The following is a 14,502-nucleotide window of genomic DNA, read 5'->3' on the forward strand; positions in this document are numbered from 1 at the left end:
CCAAAGTCTTTATCTTGAATTATTTGCACGTACAGTGAATGGTTACATAAATTAGTGTGTACTGCTCCCTACTGGAGAAAAGCATAGACATGTTTCAAGAGGGTTGCATTGTCTCAGAAAATCTTCAAACTGGACACAGACGGAATCTGCTCAAAGAGGATATCCAGATGGTCAACAGACAAAATGTTAAAATGCTCAGTCAGTGATTATTAGCAGAATACAGGTAAAGTTAACAGTGAGATACCACTTCATACCTGTAAGAATGTCTTGCATCAGGAAGGACAAGGAATTGGAAATGTTGATGAGGGTTCAAGGAAAAAAGAATCCTTTAACACTCCTGATAGAATGTAAATTGGTAAAAGCCCTGTGGAAAACAATCTGGAAACTCAGAACACTAGGCATGAAGGTATAACCCAGAATTCACTCTTTTTTAAACAATCTATCCAAGGGAAACAAAAACCATGTATCCAAAGAGCTGTATGTACAACTACATAGATAACAGTGCTATTTACAATAGCCCAACTATGGGAGTAATGTAGATGCCCAACAACAAATGCATGATTAAGATACGTGTGGTACTTATACACAGATATTCAAAATGATGAAAGTGTTTCCTTTGCTTCATATTCTATGGAACTTGAAAGAATCATGTTAATTGATATCATTCAGAAAGAGGAAGAGTACCAGATGAGCTCACTCACTGGTGGAACCTAAGGGAAAAAGAGGAAAAGTCAAAATAGAAGGTGAAAATTGGAATAGATGTGGTCTGTTGCAGCTGAGTGGGGAGAGGGTGTGGTGTGGGAAGAGAGCTTAATTAATGTTAAGTGCCTAATGCAGTTGTTTCTAAGAGCCTAAATTGATGGTGGGATCAATATGCAGATGCCAGTAATGGAAGTATAAGAGTTTGTACCCATGAAACAATAACTGTCTTGTAAATCACTATCTCTCTCATAAAGAAATTGAAAAAGATGAAGCCTGGAGGTGGCTCATGTAGTTTTGTACCCAGAAATTACCATGCAAAGGATTCAGCTTCAAACCCCCAGGCCCAGTTAGCCTGGCAACAAGCTTCAAGAGTGGTGAAACAGTGTTGCAGTTGTCTCTATTTTTCTCTCCCTTTCTATTTCTTCTCCCCCTTTCAATTGTTCTGTCCTATCAAATTAAAGGAAAGTAAAAAAAAAAAAAAAGAAAAAAGAAAAAGAAAAGGTTGCTGCTAGGAATAGTGGATTAGTTGTTCAGTAATAACCATGATGACAGATGAAATCAAGTCAAATCAAATATGTATTCAAATCCCTCTCTGCTCTGTTAATGATAGACATTTAGAAATTAGCTGTGAGGGATGCAGTTCAGTGGGTAGAGTACATACCAGTGCAAGTGTGAGATGCAGACTTCTTTCATGTTCACTCTAGACTTATATAACCGAACACAAATCTGGCCCACAAACATAAATCACAATCCAAACATTAGTAATTAATATTTATTTCTAATTAAAAAGTTTAAGATCAGCACAATTTTGAAGACTGTGGTTAATGCAGTTATCCAGCCATTGGCTTATATCATCATTGTTCTTTGGTTTTAATATTCTTAAACATTAAACCTCTACTTTATCAACTATAAATTATAATTATCAATGCTTCCCTATAAAGTTGATGGAAGAAATACTTTACATGCATAATGCACTTCCAGATATGTCTCTGGAATAATTATGTCTCTGGAATAATAATATGTCATAATATGTCATAATATGTCTCTGGAATATATTTTGTTCTTAAAGAGCATCAAAGACATAATAAGCCAATGAGATACTAAGCACTTCTGCAACTAAAATGAAAATTCTCCAGAATTAGCTTTCCTCCCCAACATAACATCTATCTATCATAATATCTCCTCTTTTCAAGGGCTTTTCCTGATACCTTTTTTTTTTTTAATGTATTTAATGGGAGCCGGGCGGTAGTGCAGCGGGTTAAGCACAGGTGCTGCAAAGTGCAAGGACCAGCGCAAGGACCAGCGTAAGGATCCTGGTTCCAGCCCCGGCTCCCCACCTGCCGGGGACTAGCTTCACAGGCGGTGAAGCAGGTCTGCAGGTGTCTCTCTTCCTCTCCCTCTCTCTGTCTTCCCCTCCTCTCTCCATTTCTCTCTGTTCTACCCAACAACAACGACATCAATCATAACTACAACAATAAAGCAACAAAGACAACAAAAGGGAATAAATAAATATAAAAAATTATTAAAAATGTATTTAATGAGATACTCAAGCACTACTATGGCCATAAGTGGTCTGAGATAAAACTCACCTCCTCAGATTTGCAAAGCATGCTTTCTCACTTACTAAGCTAACCCCCGCCCCTCTCCAGAACCACCAAACACACACACAAGTAACTATATGTCATTTTTGTTTTTATCTTATACTTATCTGTTCATTTTCTTAGTTGATGATTTCCTTTTCCTTATGTCCATTTCTTTAACATTTTTTCTCTGAATACATTTTCTCCTATTTTATTGTTTTTTAATTTTTTAATATTTATTTATTTTCCTTTTTGTTGCCCTTGTGTAGTTATTATTGTTGTTATTGATGTTGTCATTGTTAGATATTACGGAAGGAGAAATGGAGAGAGGAGGGGAAGACAGAGAGGGGGAGAGAAAGCTAAGACACCTGCAGACCTGCTTCACCACCTGTGAAGACTTCCCTGCAGGTGGGGAGCCGAGGACTCGAACCCGGATCCTTTCGCAGGTCCTTGTGCTTCGCGCCACGTGCGCTTAACCCGCTGCGCTACCACCCAACTCCCTTTTCCTATTTTAAATTGTAGCCCTCTTACAGTAGTCCCTTTCAAAACCAAAATTGTTAAGCATTATTGAGATTCCTAAATATTACTCTAATTTAGTCACCTGTCTCTTACTTTTAAGCCCTTATTATGTAGTACTCCTTTTCCAGTTTACTGAAACTCTACTCCAGAAGGTCAACAATATTTGATTTCCATCCCACATTTTGTATCCGTGATTCTATTCTTGCTTTTCATGAACTGTTTGTAGCACCAACATGAATTTCTTCCTCAGTTTTAAAACGCAACTCTGTTTTCTTTCCTTCAATTTCAATGTGTCCATCAGCTGCTTAAATGCAGTCACACTATTGAATCAAAATTTTGCCTATTGGGAGTCAGGCTGTAGCGCAGCGGGTTAAGCGCAGGTGGCGCAAAGCACAAGGACCGGCGTAAGGATCCCGGTTCGAACCCTGGCTCCCCACCTGCAGGGGCGTCGCTTCACAGGCGGTGAGGCAGGTCTGCAGGTGTCTTTCTCTCCTCCTCTCTGTCTTCCCCTCCTCTCTCCATTTCTCTCTGTCCTATCCAACAACGACAACAACAATAATAACTACAACAATAAAACAACAAGGGCAACTAAAGGGAATAAATAAATAAGATAAATATTAAAAAAAGTTATAAAAAATTGCCTATTTATTGTCTGTACTGTTATTTATCGTAAGTTTATTTGTATATTATCACTCATAATTCTTGGTCTCAAATCCACGTTTACCAGAAACATCATATCACACATATATGTAACCCAGCACCTCTATTCCTATTTATAATCTCAAAAGAAAAAATACACCCACACAAAATTTTACATAAATTTTATACTATAATTATTCATAAAAGTCAAAACATGGAAACAAAGTATCTATTAACTAATGGATGAAATATGGTATACCCATGCAATGCTGTATTATTTTACAATAATAAATAAAAGTATTACTACATGTAAAAACATAAATGAACTTTGAAAACACTATGATAAATGAAAAAAATCAATCATAAAAGGACCCATTTACTATAATCTCACATATAGATAGTATTTATACTAGGCAAATCTATGAGGATAGAAGATAGATTTAGGGGGGGCGGGCGATCGCGCAAGGAGTTAAGTGTAAGTATCCTGGTTTGAGCTCCTGGCTCCCCATCTGAAGGGGGGTCACTTCACAAGCGTGAAGCAGGTCTGCAGGTATGTTTTTCTCTCCCCCTCTCTATCTTCCCCTTCCCTCTCAATTTCTCTCTGTCCTATCCAATAACAAAAATAGGAAAAATAGCCTCCAGGAGGAGTGGATTTGTAGTACAGGTGCTGAGAGTCCTAGCCATAACCGTGAAAGCAAAAAGAAAAAAAAAAAAAAAAAGAAGGTAAATTAAAATTTTTGGTCAAGTTAAGGATGGGTGGTGGCACAGCTGGCTGAGCACACACCAATGTAAGAGGACCCATGTTTAAGCATGGCCCCCACCTCCAGGGGGGAAGCTTGATGAGCATTAAAGCAGGGCTGCAGTTGTCTTTCTTTCTTCCTCTTTTCCTCTCTATGCTCCAGCCCCACCTGCTCTCAGTTTCTCTCTGTTCTATCAAACAAAGTAGAAAGAAAACGGAAAGGAAAGAAATAGCTACAGGGTGCTCGCTTCGGAAGCACATATACTAAAATTGAAAAGATACAGAGAAGATTAGCATAGCTCCTGCAAGGATGACACACAAATTCGGGAAGCGTTCCATATTTAAAAGAGAAAGAGAGAGAGAGAGAGAGAGAGAGAGAGAGAAAGAAAGAAAGAGGGAGGGAGGAAGGAAGGAAGGAGGAAGGAAGGGAGGAAGAAAGAGAAAGAAAGAAAGAAAAAAAGAGGGAGGGAGGAAGGAAGGAAGGAAGGAAGGAAGGAAGGAAGGAGGAAGGAAGGGAGGAAGAAAGAGAAAGAAAGAGGGAGGGAGGAAGGAAGGAGGAAGGAAGGGAGGAGAAGAAAGAAAGAAAGAAAGAAAGAAAGAAAGAAAGAAAGAAAGAGCTAATGGGACTGATAAATTTGTATTCGTATTGTCAAGCCCCAGCAAAAACTCTAATGGCAATAAAAAATATCATTTTTAAAAATGTTTTATTAATGTTTCACAGTTGCTAGTAAATACAATAGTTTGAAAGAAAGAGAGAAAGAAAAGAAAAAAGATGAAATAGATCAAATAAATCTTCAAAAAAATTACCATTACATATACACTTGCTGCAAAAAGGCACAAAAATCTGAAGGCAAATTCTCGGCTTTGTACTTCAAAAAAGAGGTTGTTTGACTTTTTAATCAATGCCATTTAAAGTGCCTGCTTTTGGGATTTGGTAGGTAGATGAAACCTTGACCTCTCAAACATGAGGTCCCAGATTCAACCCCCAGCATCCAATATGCTAAGTTAATGCTCTGGTTCTCAATCTCCCTTTCTCTCATTAAAAAGTTTTATAAATAAATAAAAAAAATAGTTTGTACATGCATAATGTTTCTCAGTTTTCCACATGACAATACAACTCCCACTAGGTCCTCTGTCATCCTTTTCCTTTTCCTTTTCTACCCCAACCCACCCCATAGTCTTTTACTTTGGTGCAATATACCAACTCCAGTCCAGCTTCTGCTTAGTATTTTCTCTTCTGATCTTGATTTTTTTTTTTTATCTTTACTTATTTATTGGATAGAGACAGCCAGAAATCAAGAAGGAAGGGGGACATAGAAAGGGAGAGAGACAGACACGTGCAGTCCTGCTTCACCACTCGCCAAGCTTTCTTCCTGCAGGTGAGGACCGGGGGCTTAAACCCCGGGTCCTTGCGAAGTGTAACATGTATGTTTAACCAGGTGAGCCAACACCCAGCCCCTGATTTTGATTATTTTTAATGAAAATTGGTCTAAGAGGATGGGAGTGTTGATTGCTAGTGGATACAAAAGTTCTCTAAGGAAATGATAATGCTGTAAAATTAGATGGTGCTATGGTTACCCAAATATGTAAACATACTAAGTATTGAATTAAATATATATTTTAATAAATACTATTATTTTGTATTATAATTTATAATAATGTAATACTTATAAAAAGTATATATATATATATATATATATATATATATATATACTTTTTATTTTTTAACCAGAGTTCTGCTCCAGTCTGATTTATAGTAATCCCATGGATTTAACCTGGGGAATCTCAAAGTCGCTAGCCTGTTGTGTGAACTAATGTGCCATTTCCTCAATTACTTGAATTACACAGTTTAGGAGAATTAGTTGTATGGTTTGTAAAACATACCAGAAAGTTATTGAATAACTGTACAAATAAATCACTCGTGAACATCCAACACCCAATTAACATTTTTGAAGATTTTTTTCCCTTTAAAACAGTTTTTTAACTTTTAGGAATTGACACTCTTTTAAAAATGTTTTATTCACTTATTTTAATGAGAAAGTTACAGAGATAGAGAGATAGAAGAGCACTGCTCAGCTCTGGCTTATGGTGGCACTTGGGATTGAACCTTTGTTGCCTCTGGAAAATCTCTTACATAGCCATTATGCTATTTCTCCAGCCTGCAAAGTAATATTTCTAAAACTCAAAATGAATTTTTTTCATGTTCCTATATTTTATATAAACATTTCTTATATACTTAATAGGGCAGTCAAAAATCTTCTTTACTTTGAAGGCTCAAATTTGTGATTCTTCTCTTTTGTTTCATATAAATATGCCTTATATATTTAATTTGAAAGTCACTGAATCAGGGGAGAAGTCTAACTTTGATTATTTTTTCCTAAAAAAGGATGGACTAGGGAGTCGGGCTGTAGCGCAGGTGGCGCAAAGCACAAGGACCGGCATAAGGATCCCCGTTCGAGCCCCGGCTCCCCACCTGCAGGGGAGTCGCTTCACAGGCGGTGAAGCAGGTCTGCAGGTGTCTATCTTTCTCTCCTCTTCTCTGTCTTCCCCTCCTCTCTCCATTTCTCTCTGTCCTATCCAATAACAACAACAACAATAATAACTACAACAATAAAAAAAAACAGCAAGGGCAACAAAAGGGAATAAATAAAATAAAATAAATATTTAAAAAAAGGATGGACTAAAAAACTGATTGCTATCAGATAATTTTATAGTTAGCGTGGAATCTATATAATTTTTAAATCTGCCATAGCAGTTCAAAATTCTTAAACTTTGAATGTTCTATATTTCAAGTACTCTGTTCTAATTTAAGAATGGAAAATACAGTTTTAGATATCTGTAACTATGTACATATGACAGAGTACTCATATGTCTTCTACAAAGTGATATATTTGTTTATTGAGGAAAAGATAGTACCAAGGACAAACTTATTTTTAGCTGTAAATGTCAGTTGTTATAAGGACACTAAGTTTGGGGGCTCTTTTATTCATTAATGCCAAGACCTTTATTTCAGCCAGCTTTAAGTATTATAATAAACCAGATGAGAGTGGTAAGAAAATTGGGATCATTTTTCCCTAAGGATCAAACATATATTTAAAACTGTTGAACATCAAAAATTTATTTTTTAATATCTCACTCAAGACAGTGCTAAGATTACTTCATTATGAATCAAGATATGGAGGATAGGTTTGAAATTTTATTTTTTTATATTGCCACCAGGATTATTGCTGGGTCTTGGTACCTGCACAAGGTATCCACCACTCCTGGTAGACATATTTTCCTTTTTTTTTTTTTAGTTTTCATTTTATTATTTGATAAGACAGAAATTCAGAGAGAGAGAGAGACTTGCGGCACTGCTTTACCACTTATGAAGGGTCACCTCTGCAGGTGAAGACCAGGGTTTGAACTGGTATCTTTGAACATGGTAACATGCACTTAACTGGGTGCAACACTACCCTACCCCGTGAAAATAATTTAATGATATTTTCCATAGAAAAATCCAGAGTAGGGGTCCAGGTGGCAGCACAGTGGGTTAAGTGCACATGGTACAAAGTGCACGGAACGGCCTAAGGGTCTGGGTTCAAGGCCCTGGCTTCCCATTTACGGGGGGGGGGGGGGGGTTGCCTCAGAAGCGGTGAAGCAGGTCTGCAGGTGTCTTTCTCTCCCCCTCTCTGTCTTACCCTCCTCTCTCGATTTCCCTTTGTCCTATCCAACAACAACAGCAACAACAACAATAATAACAACAATGGTAAACAAGAAGAGCAACAAAAGGGGAAAAAATAGCCTCCAGGAGAGTGGATTCATAGTGCAGGCACCCAGCCAAAGAAATAACCCTGGAGGGAAAACAAAGAAATCCAGAGTATTGTTTTCTGTTAATAGAACCTATTGAAGCTTTTAAATCTTGATTATATTTCCCAAGTTATCTAATTAAAAGTAACATGATAAAAATAATAGTATTTACTTTGACCCTCCAAGTTGTTTCTAATTTTTTCTATTTACTTTTATAATATTTTATTTTACTGGATAATGATAAAGATAAATTGAGAGGGAGAGGCGAGGTAGAGAGGGAGAGAGATACCTGCAGAACTGTTTAACCATACTCCTTCCTACCATTAGGGACTCTAGGCTTGAACCCAGGGTCTTTGTGGTAACATGTGTATTCAACCAGTTACACCATTACCTGCCCTTCTTGGCTTACATCTTTAATAAGGGATTTTTTTTTCTTTTCTCATATCAGAAGGATACTATATACAAATTAGAAATGTGAAATATTAGAGGAAATAGTAATACACCCTAAAATTTAAATTCCAGTTCTAAACACTAGACACTTGATGTCTACTCTTTTAATTTTTTTCCCTCTTAATATGCATATACACTATTTTCCCCACTTTATTAGGAAGAAAGAATAAGAATATAAGAATAAGAATGGCTTGTAGTACAATTGTTGACAGGTACAACCTCTCATCTCCTTATAATAGGTGTTTGCAAGATGCACTCTCCTCAACCTAATTTTTAATAAAATGGGTTTATATTAATTGCCTTGATGAACCTGGGCTGCCATAACAAATAGATCTACCAAGTTTGCATAGTAGAAATTTATGTATAAATACCTATAAGATGAGAAGACTAACATGAAGGTCCAACAAGTTGATTTTGTTTAGAAGCCTCTTAGCTTGTAAATAGCTACGATATGTCAGCTTTGGGTAGGCACAAAATAGGGATTAACACAAGAGAATATGTTACCTGGTATCTCTCCTTATAAGGGCACTAATTCTACCATGAGGTCCACACCCTAAAGACCTCTTTTAACCCCAATTTTTACCCAAAGACTGTATCTCCATATAATGTGAATTTGGGAGGAATATAAGCACTCAGTCATTAATTATAAACTTCTAAAAACTGTTATAATAAATGATATTTGCAGATGATCTCTGTTAGTGTAAACATTATATAGTCATATATTATTCTACCACATGGATCCAGAAAAACAGTGAATTTATTGAACTACTGCCAAAACAAATTATCTTACATGTGTGATTGTAGGCCTGAAGACTGTTGCTATAGAAATAAATAACTATATTGGAAAATAGGAACATTTTGCTTAAGAAATAAATAGTTCTAAAAAGTTCCACATCTACAACTGAGAAGATATGCAGCAATGATACACCAGACTTGCATGCATGAGGCCCCAGAATCTCAGCTCAACCCCCTGTAACACTACGTCAGAGCAGAGAAGGTTTTTGTCTTTAGGAAAAAATAAGTCCATTTTAAAAATAGATTTCACATCTATTATCATATTTGGCTCTTCCAACATGCATGTAAAATGATTTAACCCTAGATTAGTGTCAGGGAATCAAGGCAAAGGATTAAAAAAAAACTCTTGCATAATTTCATATCTGAATGAGAAGCAGAATTTTTTGGTATATGCAAATAAACAAGAAGGAACTACATTAATACAGAGTGAAAAGAGAATATTGTTTAAACCTCAAAATAAATAAGTTTCCTAGCTTTTTCCCACACAAAAGCCCTTACTTCCATCTGCTCTATTCTTACCTTAAGGTTCCTGATTATTAAACTATTTGTCCTACTTTGTATCTTACTGCTTTTCAAGTAATAGTTGCTACCATGACACCATCCTGACTTCCCTGGTCAGAGGACCTCAACACTGTGTCCTCTCAACCTCACCTCTCCAGAACCCTATCCCGCTGGAGAAAGATAAAAATGGGCTGGGGGTATGCATCAACCTGCCAACGTCCATGTTCAGTGGTGAAGCAATTATTGAAGCCATACCTTTCACCTTTTGCACCCCATAAACATCTTTGGTCCATACTCCCAGAGGGATTAAGAGTATGGAACTTTCCAATGGAGGGGATAGAATACGGAACTCTGACGGTGGGAATTATGTGGAATTGTGCCCTACTTATCCTATAATCTTGTTAATCATCATTAAATCACTAATAAAAAAAACTAACTTGTTCTTGGGCTTTTCTTCACATTACATGTGTACCAGTTTGTCTAGTTTCCTCTCTAGAGCATATGTTCCCCAGATAAACATCAAACTCTGATATGACACTTCATAACTTTGTGTCCATTTTCTTGGACTTGACACTGTAGATTGTAAAATAAGAAATTTGGAGAAATTTATGTATCAGCAGAAAACACATGAACCATGAACCATCACAGTTCTAATAGGTATTAAGTATTCTCGAAATTTAATGTAGAGTATTCAGACTTATGAAAATGGCTAGGAATAAATCTGTATAAAATATCTGCACATCATAGCTTTTATTCAGTCAATGGAAGACACAGAAGAATGTCTCTTTTTGATTATAATGCCTATTCTTTGGTTTTCATTGCTGCTGCTTGTTTTATTTACAAAGGTCACTTCATCTCTGTTTATAGTTGTGCTTAGTATAGAACATACCCAACCCCCCTTGAAAAAAAGGGAAAAAAAGCTCACTGCTCTAATGAGCAGAGATTCAATTATTATGGCCTGAAAAGAAACTGGAGCATGGTAAGGATTAAGCTCATATTTTTGTTGCAAATTAACAACAAAAATTTATCAAGGAAAGAGCCAAATAAGTTTTATATCTAAAGCATTACATTTATAGGAACCGAGTGGGTAAAATCATAGGAAATACATGGTAAGGAACTAAACAAACAATTAACCAGTACTTTCAAGATAAAATATAACTCTGAAGTACATACTAATATATTAATATATATATATATTCTATGCATTAAAGTTCAATGACTATACCCTTTCTCCTCTTAAACTTTCTTATGATTTTAATTAATTAATTAATTGCCACCAGTATTGTTTCTGGGACTCCGTGCCAGCTCTATAAATCCACTACTCCCAGAGGTCAATTTTTTCTTTTTCTTCTTTTTTTTTTTTTTTTAACCAGAGCGCTGCTCAGTTCTGGCTGATGGTGATGCAAGGGATTGAACCTGGGACTTTGGAGCCTCAGGCATGAGAGTCTCTTTGCATAACATTTATGCTATCTACCTTTGCCCATTTTCTTTCTTTTTCTTTTTCTTTTTTTTTTTTTTTTCTATGTTGTTGGATAAGACAGAGAAAAATTGAGGGGGTGGGGGGAATACAGAGGGAGAAAAAAAGACACTTGAAGACCTGCTTCAAAGCTTGTGAAGTGTCCCCCGCTGCAAGTGGACTCAAATCACTGCTGAAAGGAAGCAGGGGCTGAAACCCAGGTTCTCCTAGGGTCTTTGCATATAGTACTTCCTATGCACCACCACCATCCCGCCTGACCTACTTTTCTTACAGTTCTTGATGATTTCTTCCCTTTTCTTCATTTTGTCATAGTGACTAAATTATCATTAATCACATTTTTATTAAGATGAGGACATTAGTTTTTAAATGCAAGCTTTCTTAAAAAGGTTTTGAAGTGTGGGGTTTACCAACTGTTTCTATTTCTGGTGTCTGCACAATCTTATTGTTTTCCTTTTGGTCCAGATGACAACAGATTCAGGAAGAAAATACAAACCTGACTAGAGATAGACAAGTTTAGTACAGAGTGGTGCTAGCTTTCTGTCTTTCTCTCTCTCTCTTTCCTTTCTTTACTTTTTTACTTTTCTTTTATTTTTTCTGTTTTCTTCCCATTCCTGGGGTTTCACTGCTGTAGGCAGGCTTTTTCAGATACAGAGTGACAGGAAGACATCACAGCACCACCACCACCACCACCATCACCACCACCACCACCACCACCACCACCATCACCACCACCACCATCCCCACGTGGTGGAGAGCAGACCTAACACAAATTGTTTTAAAGGGAGCAGAAAAGGAGTGACTTCTGGATGCGTCAGACTTTATTAGACAATCAAAGAGTTGAACCAAAGAGCTAGAAAGAAGAGGTTCCTTTAAGCTGAAGTAAACCTGTAAAAAAACCAGATTCTAAAAGGGAAAGTCAAATTCTGTTCTCACTGGTGTCTCTTTTGGGAATGAGTGAGTCCTTGAAGGAAAAAGAAAGGTATAAAGCAAGCATCTTAATCTACCATCTTTTTTATTTCTTTGGAACAGTATTCAGGTTTCCCAATTGCCAGTTTATAGATTTACACATATCATCTTTCAGACTTCCCCTTGTTCTGTGTCCTTCACTAGAGCCCACAGCTTCTTCCTTCATGACTCACCTACTGTTCTCCTTGCTGTCTCTCTGCCTGTAACTATCTTCTGTAAAAACTAGTGTAGGCACCAATAGCTCACAGAGGCTCATTATCCTCCCCTCTCAGGGCTATTTGTCACATCATTCTCCACTACTGAACTCCAAACTAAAAAAGGAAAGCTAAATATGGAATTCAAAATGTGTACTGCAGATCTATTTATTCTATTTTTTTTTCTAGAAAAGGATGTCGCACCAGTATCAAGCCTAAACCTAAACAGACTTTAAAAGACTATGTCTTAATAAAATTGCTCATCTGACTGATTCAGTTCATTATTTTGATTGAGAATATTCTTGGGCTCCAAAACAAAACAAAACAAAAATATTCCCAAAGTAAGAAAGTTTATCTTGACATAGATAATTATACTGATAAATTTCAGTTTATATTAAAAGGAAAGTAGTTTTCTCCCACTTAGAGAAAATTGCTAATAAAGTACCTTTTTATATGTAGTCCACAATGTTAATATCTCACATGTAAGTAGGTGATATGTTCAGGTGGATGTGAATTAGTTTTTGTTGTGGAATTATTAATTTCTGCTACATATTTTTTGATTATCATAGAAATCTCATGCCACTGTCTTTGTTAGTTCCTATCAGAACACTGTTGAGGCCTGATATTTCATAGAAATTAAATTAGTGTTTTGATAATATGTTTTATGTTTTATTGATGAAATTTAAATGATTTTATATTACCTTTTAAATATATTACTTAATGATCTAATGACTATTAATAGTTTTAAATTATTTTTTATAAAAAATTTTATTATTGAAAATTTTATGTGCAATAATGAACAAACAGTAGCTAATAGAATAGTCCTATTTGTTCAAAACAGACATTGGATTATTATTCAATGTTGCCAAAAACAATCAAATGCAAATTTGTTTAGTGTTTAGTATCTCTATAGATTGATGTCCTTAGCTTTGTTAAAAAATCTACGTGGAATGTATTCCTCTTTCCTCTAAGACAAGCAGATATTGAGTCCTTTAGTTTCCACATAAGTGGTCCAGAACTAAAAGCACAATTAATGAAGCCTCCTTGCTCCCAAAACTGATAGGTCTATCAGATATCTACTAAGGGGGGGAGGTGGGCACTGAGTGGTGGTACACCCAGGTGAGTGCACTGTAATAACAGTGTGCAAGTATTCAGGTTCAAATCCTCAGTCCCCACCTACATGGAAGAAAGTGAGCAGACTTTCACAATACATTATATTCAAAAATAAACTTCTCCCAAGAATACTTTGTAAGATCCTTTATAGTTAGCATCTACCATTGCAAACTACACACAATTCTGAACTAAACAAGCCAACCTCTTGTGTAGGGATGTTATCAAAATAAAGCCTATCTCAGGTCAAATTAGTAAAGCTTCAAGACAATAAGTTTTAAGTTTTCTTGTGAAACACTTCAAATGTAATGTAACTGTGTATCCTAGAACACAATAAGAACTCAAAAATAGGGACTATTTTTACCGAGGTATAGGATTTGTAACTGCTGTTATAAATGCAAGACTTTGTAAATATACATATAATAAGCATTAAATATAGCAGTGACACCACAATGATAATTTCATTCCTATGATTATATGAATAAGGTGCTGATTTTTACTTGGGAATATTATCTAATTTAGTAAAATTCATAATTCATAATTAATCAATTTGTTTTAAAATCTCTGATGTAGCTTGTTCAATATGCCAGTAGATCTTTTAGCAAACAATACTAATTATAAAAAGTTGTTTTTGTCTGGGCTTTGATTTGGTTATAAAAATGAAATTTTATTTCTTCACTGCTCTGGAGACTTAAAAGTTCCCAGTTAAGTCTAATAGGACTCAGCTTCTGATGAGATCATTTTTTCCTGGCTTTCAGTCACTCTTAAGATCCTTTTAACCCTAACTACCTTCTAATGATAACTTCAGATAAAGCTACATTAGGAGTTAAGACATCAACATATACATGGTGTGAGTACACAATTCAGATTGTAGCAGCCACAATTCAATGAGAAAGAATTACCATCATATGTTAAAAGCAACATGCTTTCAAAGAACTCAAGTGAACAGAAATATAGAAGTAAAACATATTGCGTATTTTCTTCTTTAATAAGAATATTTATATTAGCATGAGAAAACAGTCACAAAGTTTGTTTTTCAAA

The 14,502-nt window shown here is 35.9% G+C and overlaps 1 non-coding gene across 1 annotated transcript; it reads left to right on the forward strand.

Annotated features, from left to right (window-relative positions):
* Positions 1-4,419: 4,419 nt before the first annotated feature.
* On the forward strand, positions 4,420-4,524 carry LOC132540016 (U6 spliceosomal RNA). Its single transcript, XR_009551301.1, has one exon. It is a non-coding gene; the product is annotated as a U6 spliceosomal RNA (small nuclear RNA).
* The last annotated feature ends 9,978 nt before the right edge of the window (positions 4,525-14,502 follow it).

This window comes from Erinaceus europaeus, chromosome 8 (genome assembly GCF_950295315.1).
Source record: "Erinaceus europaeus chromosome 8, mEriEur2.1, whole genome shotgun sequence".
Lineage (NCBI taxonomy): Eukaryota > Metazoa > Chordata > Mammalia > Eulipotyphla > Erinaceidae > Erinaceus > Erinaceus europaeus.